The 12,884-nt window shown below is 40.2% G+C and overlaps 1 pseudogene; it reads left to right on the top strand.

Moving 5' to 3' along the window:
- Nucleotides 1-10,047: 10,047 nt before the first annotated feature.
- LOC132652513 (small ribosomal subunit protein eS6-like) lies at nt 10,048-11,250 on the top strand (annotated as a pseudogene).
- The last annotated feature ends 1,634 nt before the right edge of the window (nt 11,251-12,884 follow it).

Raw genomic sequence — 12,884 nt, 5'->3', positions numbered from 1 at the left:
GCCAAAACCATACAATGGAAAAAAGACAGCATCTTCAACAAATGGTGCTGGTCCAACTGGATGTCTACATGTAGAAAAATGAAAATAGATCCATACTTATCACCCTGCACAAAACTTAAGTCCAAGTGGGTCAAAGAACTCAACATAAAACCAGACACATTAAATCGGCTAGAAAAAAAAGTGGGAAATACCCTAGAACTCATTGGTACAAGAGAAAACTTCCTGAACAGAACACCAACAGCACAGGCTCTAAGAGCAACAATCAATAAATGGGACCTCATGAAACTGAAAAGCTTCTGTAAAGGAAATGACACTGTCATCAAAACAAAGGGACTGCATGATTTCTGTCCAGGCCCTTCTGGCTTTCATAGTTTCTGTTGAGAAATCTGCTGTGATTCTGATAGGTCTACCTTCATATGTTACTTGGCCTTTTTCCCTTGCTGCTTTTAAAATTTTTTCTTTGTTCTCCAGGTTCAGTGTTTTGACTATGATGTGACATGAAGAATTTCTTTTCTGGTCTAGTCTATTTGGTGTTCTGTAGGCCTCTTGTAGGTTAATGGACATCTCCTTCTTTATGTTGGGAAAATTTTCTTCTATAATTTTCTTGAAAATATTTTCTGGACCTTTGAGCCTAATGTCTTCTTTCTCTTCTACTCCTATTATTCTTAGATTTTTGTCTTTTCATTGTGTCCTTGATTTCTTGGATGTTTTGTGTTTGAAACTTTTTTGATTTTATTTTTTCTTTGAGAGACGTGTCAATTTCTGCAAGTGTATCTTCAGCTTCTGAGATTATCTCTTCCATCTCTTGTATTCTGTTGGTGATGCTTACCTTTGTAGTTCCTGATCTTTTCTCTATGTTCTCCAGCTCCAGGTTTTTCTCTATTTGTGTTTTCTTTATTGATTCTAATTCTGTTTTCATGCCTTCACCATTTCCTTCATATATTTGAATGTGGAGTCCTGCTTTTCAATGACGGCTTCTATTTTTTTGTCCGTTTCCTCTATATATATATCAATAATTGTGCCTCTACTTCTTTGGCTGTATTTGCCTGTATTTTTATGAAAGCTTTGTTTATTTCTCTTTATTTGCCTTCATTTGTGTGGACATTTCTTTGAGAGCTTTGTTCATTTCCTCTTTGTTTGCCTCAATTTTCATCTTCATTTCTCTGAGAGCTTTATTTATTTCCTCTTTGTTCCTCTCGATTTCTTTGGCTTTGGATTTCTGAGGGCTTTGTTCATTTCATCTTTATGGGACTCTAATAGCTAGAAAAACATAGTTTTGAAATCGTTTTCTTGTGTACCTAGTGAACTGAAGTGTCCATTGGTTTGTGGGATTGCTGGTGAGGTCATTATGTCCTGATTTTTGTTGGGTGTGTTCTTACATCTGCCTCTAACCATCTTGTTATTTATAACCCTCACTGTTTGCTCCTCGAGTTTGTATTTCAGGCTAAGATAGTCTCTTTCTGTTTTCTGGACTGTTTTTTCAGGAAGATGAGAGAGGTTCACTGGTTTGGGAGTGTGTGTTGTGGTTTCAGTTTTACCTAAGTAAGGAATGTGATGCTGGCGTTATTCTCATGCACTTTTATCAGGTGCAGTATGCTTGTGTGGATTCTCTGACTATTGCAGTGGCCTACAAGCCAAACTAGTATGCAGCTCTGTCTGGGATCCAGGGGATTGTTTGCCTGGATTACACTGGTGGACCCACAAGGCAGAGGCTTCAGCATTGGGGTTGCTATCGCAAGAAACCCTATGATGCCCACAGTAGGGGTCTGGGTGGCAGAGATCTCGCCTGGTTGCTTGTGTAGAGAGGCCCTGGGTCTGGGGCAAACTCTCCCTAGAAGGCTCACTCACTCTCTTGAAGGAGTAGTTGGAATGCACAGGGGTTCCCCTTGCTCTCTACTGTCTGATTTGACACTGCTGGGTCAATTGCATGGGTAGGCTAACAGTCAACTCTGTGGCACTGTAGCAGCAGGACTTGGTGTCCACTTGCTCCGTGTGCAGCTTCTCTGTCTTTCCCCTCCACCAGGGAAGAGTTATGTTGGCTGGTCTCAGGGTAGCACGGGAAAGAGTTCTGTAGAGTGTCCTCAATCCCAGATCCAGGGCCCAGATCTCCCTGCCAGAAGCAGCCTGGCACTAGAACCTATGTTTGCCAATTCCAGGAGAGTACCAGGTAGGGTTGAGTGTCCTCAGATCCAGAACTCGGGTTTCTCTGCCAGGGGCCACTGGGTGAGCTGGAGAGGGGTTGCTGTGTCCTGTGGCAGGTGGCCTCTCTGTCCTTCCCCTCTGACCTTCCCTTCTGCTATAGCAAGCTTATGGCAGCGCACTCAGAGGAGTGCCAGGAGGAGTTGGGACTTCTCAGTCCCCAATCCTGAGCCAGGGTTTCTCTGCCTGGGGCTGCTGGTGCTAGGACTTGGTGCTAGATCTTATTGTGCTGGACCTGGGAGAGTTTTAGGATGTGTTGAATGACCACAGTCCCAGATCCCTAGCTGAAGTTTGTTTGCTAGAAACAGCTAGCAGCACTGGGGTCCGGGCACTGTGAACCCACTGTGCACCTCTCTATCCTTTGCTCCGCTGGGGCAGGGTTATGGCGGCATTCTTGTTCTCGGGCAAGTACCCAAAAGGATTGGGTTTTCTCAGCCCCGATCATTTTTTTTTCTTTTTTTTTTTTTTTTTTTTTTTTGTGGAAGTTGAAGCTCTTGCTGGGGCTGAGGTACAGACAGTGTGGTCTGTGGCAGATTCTGCTGGACACCTCCTGCCTCCTCCATAGAGAGAGTAGAGTGTTGGGTGTGGGGAAGTGCCTGGGGATCACCTCCTGGTGTGTCTCCTCCTGGAGGAGTCTGCTATGACCTGATTCTAGATGGACTCAGTTCACGGTTAGTCTCTTTCTTCTTGTAAGTCTAGATAACTCTGTTCTGGGTTGATCAGCCCCTTCACTCACCAATTTCCGCATTGCAGGTCCTCTGCCCTTCAGCTAAGCTGCACACTAGCTGCCTCCATCTTTCGATCTCCCAGCTTTAGTTCTTTATATATTCTGAATATCAGCCCTCTGTCAGATTTGGGTTGGTGAAGCTCCTTTCCCAGTCTGTAGGCTATTGTTTTGTTCTGATGACAGTGTCTTTTGCTTTACAGAAACTTTTCAGTACAACAATGGATGCCTGATCTCAAGCTGTACTACAGAGCAATAGTAATAAAATCTCCATGATATTGGCATAGAAACAGAATGGTGGATCAATGAAACTGAATAGAAGACCCAGAAATAAACCCACATACCTATGAATACTTGATTTTTGACAAAGAAGACAAAACCACTCAATGGAAAAAAAAGACAGCATCTTCAGCAAACAGTGCTTGTCCAACTGGATGTCTATATGCAGAAAAATGCAAATAGATCCATATTTATCACCCTGCACAAAACTAGAGTCTAACTAGACAAAGATCTCAACATAAAACCAGACATACTAAATCAGTAGGAAGAAAAAGTGGGGAAGAGCCTAGAACTCATTGGCACAGGAGACAACTTCCTGAACAGAACACCAACAGCACAGGCTCTAAGAGCAATAATCAATAAATGGGACCTCATGAAACCTTTACATATTTTCATCAGTGACATTCATCTATGGTTTCAAGGAACTGAGCATAAACATGAAACAACTGAACTACTGCATGAGTGTATTAAAATTTTAAAAAGATTTGTCAAAATATAGAGGTTGTTATATCTGTGCAAAGTACAAATCAAACAATAGATTTTCACAAAAGTATAAAATAGATGTGTACAGAAATTGAAAGTGGAAAGCAGTACAGCAACTAATCGAATGAAATCTGATGAAAATAGGTTATATGAAAACATAATTCATGTACAAAATTACAACATTGAAATGAGAATATGTTCTAGAATAAATAAATTCAGAGAAGCATAAAAGAAAAGGTATTTACACATCATTATATCCATTATATAAAGCAGAACACTGGATAGAGTAGAAGTGAAAATGGATTGCTATATCTAAGAGAAGTCTTTAGTTACAGATGGAGAGAGAAAAATGTACATATATATATGTAGAGAGAGAGAGAGAAAGAATGCTCATACTGGAAAGCATCATTCACAAATTAATTTACACATGCAGAATTATGTGCATAGCAACAGCAAAATGCACATTCTTTTAAAAAACATATAGGCTATTTACAGAAATTACCAGATGTCTGCGTGTTTCAGCAAGATAGATTGGATTTATACAGAGTATGTTCTGAAAATTCATTGTAATCAACCTAAAACTGAGCTCCCATATGTTTAGAGATAAAGGAATCTATTGCTAAATAGCAAATGAGTTTATAAGAAAGAAGTAAGAGTAAAGTTTATAAAAATTTTCAGCTGAATGATAATGAAAATGCTATAAATTCGACCTCTGACCTACAACTAAGGTCATATTTAAGGGAAATAGGCAGTTAATTGGTTATGTAAGCATAACACAATAATAAAATGAATGAGAAACTTCAGAAAATTGTTTAAAATTCTACAGCAAGAATATAGAAAAATAATGAATATTATGAATTAACAAAATAGTAAACAAATACACAGAAGAAAGAAAAGAGGCATAAGATAAAATGGAGTAGGAGCTTTGAAAATGAATAGGAGATTGAGCAAACAACTATATTATGAATCAAAAGGATATAAAAAATTATATACAGCATCCTTCACAAATTAATTTGTTTATGCATTTTGTGCATATCATACCCATAATTCTTAGGAAACCAAACTGAAACTACACTCTGTGCTGTTTAAAGAAATGACCCTAATGTTAGCATGTCTTTCATTTTAAATATTTAAAAAAATTTGAAAATATGTTTATACTATATTATATGTCAAACATTTACTTATTAGTGAGTATATACCATGTGTGTCTTTCTGCTTCTGGGATACCTCACTCAGGATGGTCTTTGCTAGTTCCCACTATTTGCCTGCAAAGGTATGCAATATGGAGGACCCTGGGTAAGATTCTCAATCCTCATTCAGAAAGGCAAATAGAATAGATATCTGAAGAGGGAGAAAACAGCAAACAGGAGAGGACCCTACTGGAGAAGGCCCCTGAAAGACGACCCAGCAGGGTATCAAAGTAGATGCTGAGACACATAGCCAAACTTTGGGTAGAGTGCAGGGAATCTTTTGAAAGAAGGGGGAGATAGAAAGACCTGGAGGGGATAGGAGCTCTATAAGGAGAACAACAGAATGAAAAAAAAAAAAATCTGGGCACAGGGATCTTTTCTAAGACTGATACTTCTACCAAGAACCATGTATGGAGATAACCTAGAACCCCTGCACAGGTGTAGCCTATTTCAGCTCAGTCTGTAAGTGGATACCCTAGTAAGGGGATCAGGGACTATCTGTGACATGAACTCAGTGGCTGGCTCTTTCATCATCTCCCCATGAGGGGACTGGGGTGGGGCAGCCTTAATAAGCCACAGAGGAAGACAATGCAGCCTGTCCTAATGAGACCTGATAGGCTAGGGTCACATGGAAGGAGAAAAGGACGTCCCCTCTCAGTGGACTGGGGGAGGGGCATGGGAGTAGAAGAGGGTGGGATTGGGAGGGGAATAGGGAAGGCTACAGTTGGGATACAAAGTGAATAAACTGTAATAAATAAAAAATAAATAAAAAAGTGTTGGAGAGAAAAAAATGAAAATAAATATTCTGTTACAATTACAATGTAGACATTTTTATTAATCTTTAAAAACACTAACGAAATATTAATGAATAAGCAGACAGCTCACTAGATATTGCCCTTACCCACCCTTATCACAGATTCATGGAACACTGACTGCAATCTAAAGGACAAGACGTAAAGTTCAGCGTGGCCATCTGTGTCCCCAATATCACTGCTGGTAGGCAGAAAGAACTGGGTTCATGCAAGTTGCTGACTGAGATAACGTATTTGTTTAGTTCCAGGCAAATGAGAAAAACCATCTTAAAAAATCTATTATCAAACTGTCAGCCCTGAAAATAAAATAAAAAAATAAGTAATATTAAACATATCGAACGTGCTGCCCATAGATAAAATATATATTTAATAACATATAATGAATAATATATATGCATCTTATAGCAATTCATTAATAAAAGAGGCTTTAATTTTGAAACAGAGAAAGGAGGGGTATAGGAGAGGGTTTGGAGTAATGAACTGAAAGAGAAAAACAATATAATCATTATAGTCTCAAAAAATTTAAAAGGCTCCTGGGAAAAAATATCCTGGGTGACTTGTAGTTTACACATAATACATGCAAGTCCTAATGTGGGTCCACACATATGTGCATACTGCTTCACACAGAGACATGCACACATAGCACATGTATAGAAAAACAAATCAAGCAAGAGGAAATTCAAGAAAAATTTCTGTCAAAGCATTTATAAAACTGGGTATAAAATGTTAACTTAATCTATAATAAGACCACATATATTTAAAGCTTTTGGGCTGAACAAAAACATTGATTAAAACACCATAAACAAATGAAGCCAAAAACAAATGAAATATATAGGTGACTATGACTGCAAAGATTACATTTCACAATCATCTAATTACACATGGCTATGCATAGAGTTACACAATGGATTCATATTAATATTCTCAAATATTTTTTCACTTTTTAAAAATGTATTTATATTTTTATAAATTGTTTCTTCACTTTGTATCCCTACTCTAGCCCCCTCCTTCATTCCCTCCCAATCCTACCCTTCCTCCCTCATCTCCTCCCATGCCCTTCCCCAAGTCCACTGATAGGGGAGATCCTCCTCCCCTTCCCTCTGATCCTAACTTATCAGGTCTCTTCAGGACTGGCTGCATTATCTTCCTCTGTGGCCAGGTAAGGTTGCTCCCCATTAGGGGATGGTGATCAAAGAACCAGCCACTGATGTCAGAGACAGTCCCTGTTCCCCTTACTAGGGTACCCACTAGGAGACTGAGCTGCCATAGGCTACATCTGTGCAGGGATTCTTGGGATTTTTCAAATGTTTTAAGGAGGTATTCCACAAGTGATTATAATATTTAAATTAGAAACAATGATTACTCAAGCTCTGTGCTTTAAAAGAACATGAGAAAAACATTGGGTTCATTTGGGGGTTAAATATTTCTTCAAAGTTTTCTTGTCAGTTTGAGAATTATATATAAAGAAATTTCATTACATTCACACCCAAGTACTCCGATATCCACTATGCATCAATTTTTCTTTCCTTCTTCTTCTCTTCCTCCTCATCCCTTTCCTTCTGCCCCCCCCCAAAAAAAAAGTCTAATTAGTACCGCCAATAATCCCTTGTGTATTCATACTTTCACTGGAACTGGGCGTTACACTCTTAAAGAAAACGGACTCATTCCCAGAAGCTAACAACTGCCAATAGATCTGCAACTAGGAGAGTGGTTCATGCTGACCATCTCCCTTCTATATGTTAGATTTTGGTCTGTCTTGAACTTGCACTGCTATTCTGCATACTGTTATAACTACCATGAGTTCCTGAATGTACCTTCCATACTGTTTTTCTGCAGTCATCTACCACTCTGGTTCTTACATTTATACTGCTCCTCATTCTCTAAAGATCTCTAAATACTGGGACAAGCTAGTGTGCTTGTTACATGTGTCCCATTTAAGGATAAGCACCTACAGTCTCTTTTTCTATGCACCTTTACTGGTTGCGAGTCTTCGTATTAATCACACCTACTGAAATTAGACTTTTTTCTTGACGTGGACTGAAGGACACATTAACTATGGGTATAACAATAAGTTTTAAGACTTAGTTTAATTTATGTTCACTTAGCAAAATAACAGAGCTGGGTTCTCCCCTAGGGTCTATGAATTGACCACCCATATGATTTTGACCCCCACAATAGTGAGAATATACAAGACATCTGTGCAGTAGGATTGAAATCTGATCAGTAAATGGTTGGTTAAGATTACACACTCAAAACACTATTTACTACTGGAAACTTCTTGTTACTCCAGTGGTTATTTTAGCTTTCAGAGTTCATAGCTTTTGTAAAATTAATGGTTACTTTTTTCTTCTCTTAGCATGCACAGCATAGAAAGTAAGGTGTATATTTGAACTTACTGCTACAGGAAAGACATTCTGAACTGAACTCCTACAATGCAGGTATTAAGATCAACAATTAATAAATGGAACCCATGAAACCAAAAAATTTCATACAGAAAAAGACGCCATTATTCAAGTAAAGAATGTTAAAAATGTTAGGTAAAGATGTTTTTACAGGTGGCTGTGACCTAGAAAATCTTAGAGAACAGTTTGAGGTTCAGGAAAGTACCCTAACTCGTTGAGGTTATTGAGCAAGTACAATACCCCAATTAAGACTGGCTGATGTGACTCTCCGACTGAAGCTGGGCTTGAAGATAATTAATTTCTTGTACTCATTTTTGACTCAGCTTCCTATTAAGATTTAATAAAAATTATTAATGATTAGATGTGCACCTTAAATATTTAAAGTAGAAATGGCTGATTATTTTTCATAAAAAAGTTTAGATTTGTGGTTCTTTTAAGATTTTTATAAGATTATCTTTTAATATAACTGATTCTTTGTAACCGAAAACTGCAGCCTGCCAGTAAAGAAAAGCTGGCTGAGGGATTACCTTGCTCATTCACTTTGTTAATTTATAACAAGTTGTTTAGTTACAGATGGATATGAGATCATGGGAATAACTTGTTTTTCCTATTTTTCACACCCATAATGCATAAAACATTTCATCTTGTGAAGATATTGGGGAACTTGTTTTTCTTAAGTATATTTATTGAAATCATTCACCTAAAGAAAAAAAGAGTATAAGCATATTGTGAGCTCTGTAGTGCTTGAAGGGTTTTGCTGGGAAATATACACTGTGGGAAAAGAGTGAAGGTGTGGTTTGGAACTGGCTCTCTGGAGTTTGTTCCATCCACCAAAATGTGTATGAGTAGGGTGATTTGGAACTTGCTCTTTGGAGTTTGTTCTGTCCATCAAGATGAATGTATGTAAGTTTGGGGTGGAGCTCATTCTCCGGAGTTTGTTCTGTCCATCCAATATGAGAATATGTATGTATGTGTGTATGTATGTATATATGTATGTGTGAACTAGAAGAAGCCTGTGAGAGAAGCTAAATAAACAAAAGTAAAGAAAGAAGCTTTTAGAACCTACATGCTGGAGTCTGTCTCACTTCATCAAGTGTGTGTGTGTGTGTGTGTGTGAGAGAGAGAGAGAGAGAGAGAGAGAGAGAGAGAGATCTTTTTCTCTCCTTCCTTCCTTTGCCTTTTAGATGCTTTGCCAGTAGCAGTGGAAAGCCAATGCTAGGAACCAACAGCCCTAACCGTGCTTAACATAATAGGTGTAAGCACCTGCTTGCTACAATCAGTGAAAGCTCCCACTAGGAGACAAAAGCCTTAGCCCCCTCTTACATGGTAGCTCTAAGCCTCTGCCAGTAATTTAATTCTGACCCCTCAGTTTGTCAGTATCAGTGGAAGCTGTGGTCGGTAATCATCAGTTCTAGCCCTGGAAAACTATCCTCAAAAAATGTCTGCTGGGTCACCAGCCAGAAGAAGCCCTGTCTCAGTTTCCCTAGTGGAAAGTGGTTGCTGGTCATCAACTTATCAACAGAGAACCAAAATACAATTTCTCAATACAAAGACACAATCCAAGCAATGATGGGAAATTTTCAAAAGATGAACTAATGGCTTACAAACAAACAAACAAAAAAAAAAAAAAGGAAAAGAAAAAAAAAGCTTTTTCATCATTCTTAAGCATTGGGGAAATGCAAAGTTAAAATTAAATTACTTTGAAATTTCATTTTATGACACTTAAGATAGCTAATAAAAAACAAATAGACAAACAACAAAAAAGTTAAAACAAATTTAACCAAATGCAGGAATGGATATCGGAAAAACAAAACATATATTAACTGCTGGTAAAGTGCAAGTCAGTGATACCAGCGTAAAAAATGGTGTGGAGAACAGGCCAGCCTCTGAGAACGGAGAACACTTTGTGAGCAAGGCTAAGCAAAAGTCAGGCCTCCTAGGTGGTTGGCTGTGTCAAGATGAAACTGAATATCTTCTTCCCTGCCACCCACTGTCATAAACTCACTAAAGTGGATGATGAATTCAAGATTTCTGTGTTCCATGAGAAACTCATGGCCACAGAAGTAGCTACTGAAGCTCTGGGTGAAGAGTGGAAAGGTTGTGTGGTCCAGATCTGTGGTGGGAATGACAAACCAGGATTTCCCATGAAGCATTGTGTTTTTGACACAAGGCAGAATGTGCCTGCTTTTGAATTAGGGGCATTCTTGTTATAGACCAAGGAGAATTGGAGAGAGGAAAACCAAGTCTGTTCATGGATGCATTGTGGTTGCCAATCTGGGCATTCTCAACTTGTTTACTGCAAAAAAGAAGAAAACCATATTCCCAGATGATAGACAGTACTGTATGTTCTTGGCTGGGAAATAAAAGAGCTAGTAGAATCCTAAAGCTCTTTAATCTCTCTAAAGAAGATGATGTCCTTTCATAAGATTCCCTGCACTCCACCCAAAAAGGGGGAGATAGAAAGATCTGGAGAGGACAGGAGCTCTACAAGGAGAGCAACAGAACCAAAATGTCTGGGCACAGGGGTCTTTTCTGAGACTGATACTCCAAACAAGGACCATTCATGGAGATAACCTAGAACTCCTGCACAGATATAGCCCATGGCAGTTCAGTATCCAAGTGGGTTTCATAGTAATGGAAACAGGGACTGTCTCTGACATGAACGGATTGGCCTGCTCTTGGATCACCTCCCCCTGAGGAAGAGCAGCCTTACCAAGCTACAGAGGAAGACAATGCAGCCACTCCTGGTGAGACCTAGTAGACTAGGATCAGAAGGAAGGAGAATAAGACCTCCCCTATCAGTGGACTTGGGAAGGGACATGGGTAGAGAAGGGGGAAGGAGGATAGGATTGGGAGGGGAGGAAGGAGGGAACTACAGGGGGATACAAAGTGAATAAACTGTAATTAGTAATAAAAAAATTAAAAAAAGATGATGTCCACCAATATCCTGTCAGAAACCAAAGAAGGTAAGAAGCCCAGGACCAACGCGCCCAAGATTCAGTGTCTTATCCTTCTACTGTGTCCTGCAACACAAACATGGATATATTGCTATGAAGAAACAATGCAGTAAGAAAAACCAGGAGTAGGCTTCAGAATGTGCTAAACTTTTGGACAGGAAAATAAAGAAAGCCTCCTCCTTGTTTTTCTTAGTGTGTTCCTAGCACAGACTGCCAAAAGTAGGCTGTCCTCGCTGAGAGCTTCTACTTCTAAGCCTGACTCCAGTCAATAATAAGTAGTCAAGAGTAACAAATACATGATCATGCCTTGAAAACAAAAAAGAAAAAAGGGGGGGCCAAGATGGCGGCGCCGGGAAAACAGCGTGTCTGAGAAGCAGGACAGCACTTTCCATGCAGAGACCAGGAGACTGAACTCGGGGCCCTGAAACTACATCGATCGTGTTTCCCAGATGAGGGGAGGCTCCCACGGTGTGGGAATCGGTCGGGTCCACTCACAGCTACCCAGCCAGAACCCGGAAGAAATCCCGGGTAACGCAGGCTTTGGGTCTCCGGGCTGAAGCCGCAAGCGTCCTTGTCCCAATCACTTTCCCAGGCTGATCCGTAGGCACAAGGGTACCTGAGACTGGGAGTCCCAGTTGCGGGGGGACCCCACGGGGAAGCAGGGTTGCGGGTCTGATCGCAGGTCACCCAGTCTTTCCCCGGAAGGTCTCTGCCGCCATCACAGCCGAGCTCCTGCCGCGTGCAGAGAGCTTTGCGCTCAGCTCAGCCGTACAGACAAGCTGCGCGCCCCAGTACAACAGGGACTGGGAACCCCTGTCCGGAGAGGCCCCCCACAGAGAAGGAAGAAACTGTGCTGCTGGGGTCACCTAGGGAAAGTCTAGCAGACTGCAGATTGCAAACAGACAGAACTGAGTGCCCCAAGACACCAGAGCAGTACTCACCCGCCACAGATTACCACAGCTGATCACTAAATTTACCGCAAGAAACCCAGAAGGAGGGCAGCTGTCTCCAGGACTTCTCCCGGTGAGAGGAGAGCCCTCTCGACTAATCAGGACCACAGTTACAACCCAGGTCCCTATGCCTGAGGTGAGCTGTAGCAACTCCTGAAAAACACCAGAAATCCAGTGACTATACCCAAAAATCTGGGAAGGCTTCCTTGAGGAAAAACCATCTTCCTGCCAAAGGGATTCTCTCCACTACAAGAGTCCAGGAACAACCAGAAACTAAATTCAAACAACTAAGAGAGCCCAATGGGTAGAGGACAGCGTAAAAGTTCAACCAACAAAAGCCAGAGCATTATGGCATCTCCAGAACCCAGTTATCCAGGGGCAAATAGCCCTAGACACCCCAGCATAAATGAAATTCAAGGAGACGACCTAACATCTATGCTCAAGAAGATGATAACAGAGGAAACAAATAAAATACGAAAAGAAATAGAAGAAGCTGAAGCCAAATGGTATGTGGCCTTTAAAGAGGAAATGCTTAAATCACTGAATGAAATAAAAGAAACAGTGGATTGTTCAAACAAACAGCTGAAGGAATTGACGGAAAAACATGAAAATACAGTCAGACAGGGGAAGGAAACCAACAAAATAGCTCAAGACCTGAAGATAGAATTGGAAAAATTAAAAAGAACACAAATGGAAGAAATTGTGGAGAGAAAGAACTTAGGGAAGAAAGCAGGAACTACAGAGGTTAGCATAACCAATAGGATACAAGAAATGGAAGAAAGAATCTCAGGTGTGGAAGATACAATGGAAGAAATCAATGTATCTGTCAAAGAAAATGTTAAATCTAAAAAATTCCTGACACAGACCGTCCAAGAAATTCAAGACAAC

Source organism: Meriones unguiculatus, chromosome 2 (genome assembly GCF_030254825.1).
Source record: "Meriones unguiculatus strain TT.TT164.6M chromosome 2, Bangor_MerUng_6.1, whole genome shotgun sequence".
Taxonomy (NCBI): domain Eukaryota; kingdom Metazoa; phylum Chordata; class Mammalia; order Rodentia; family Muridae; genus Meriones; species Meriones unguiculatus.
The sequence above is the reverse complement of the archived record's forward strand: the minus strand, read 5'-3'. Positions and strand labels throughout refer to the sequence as shown.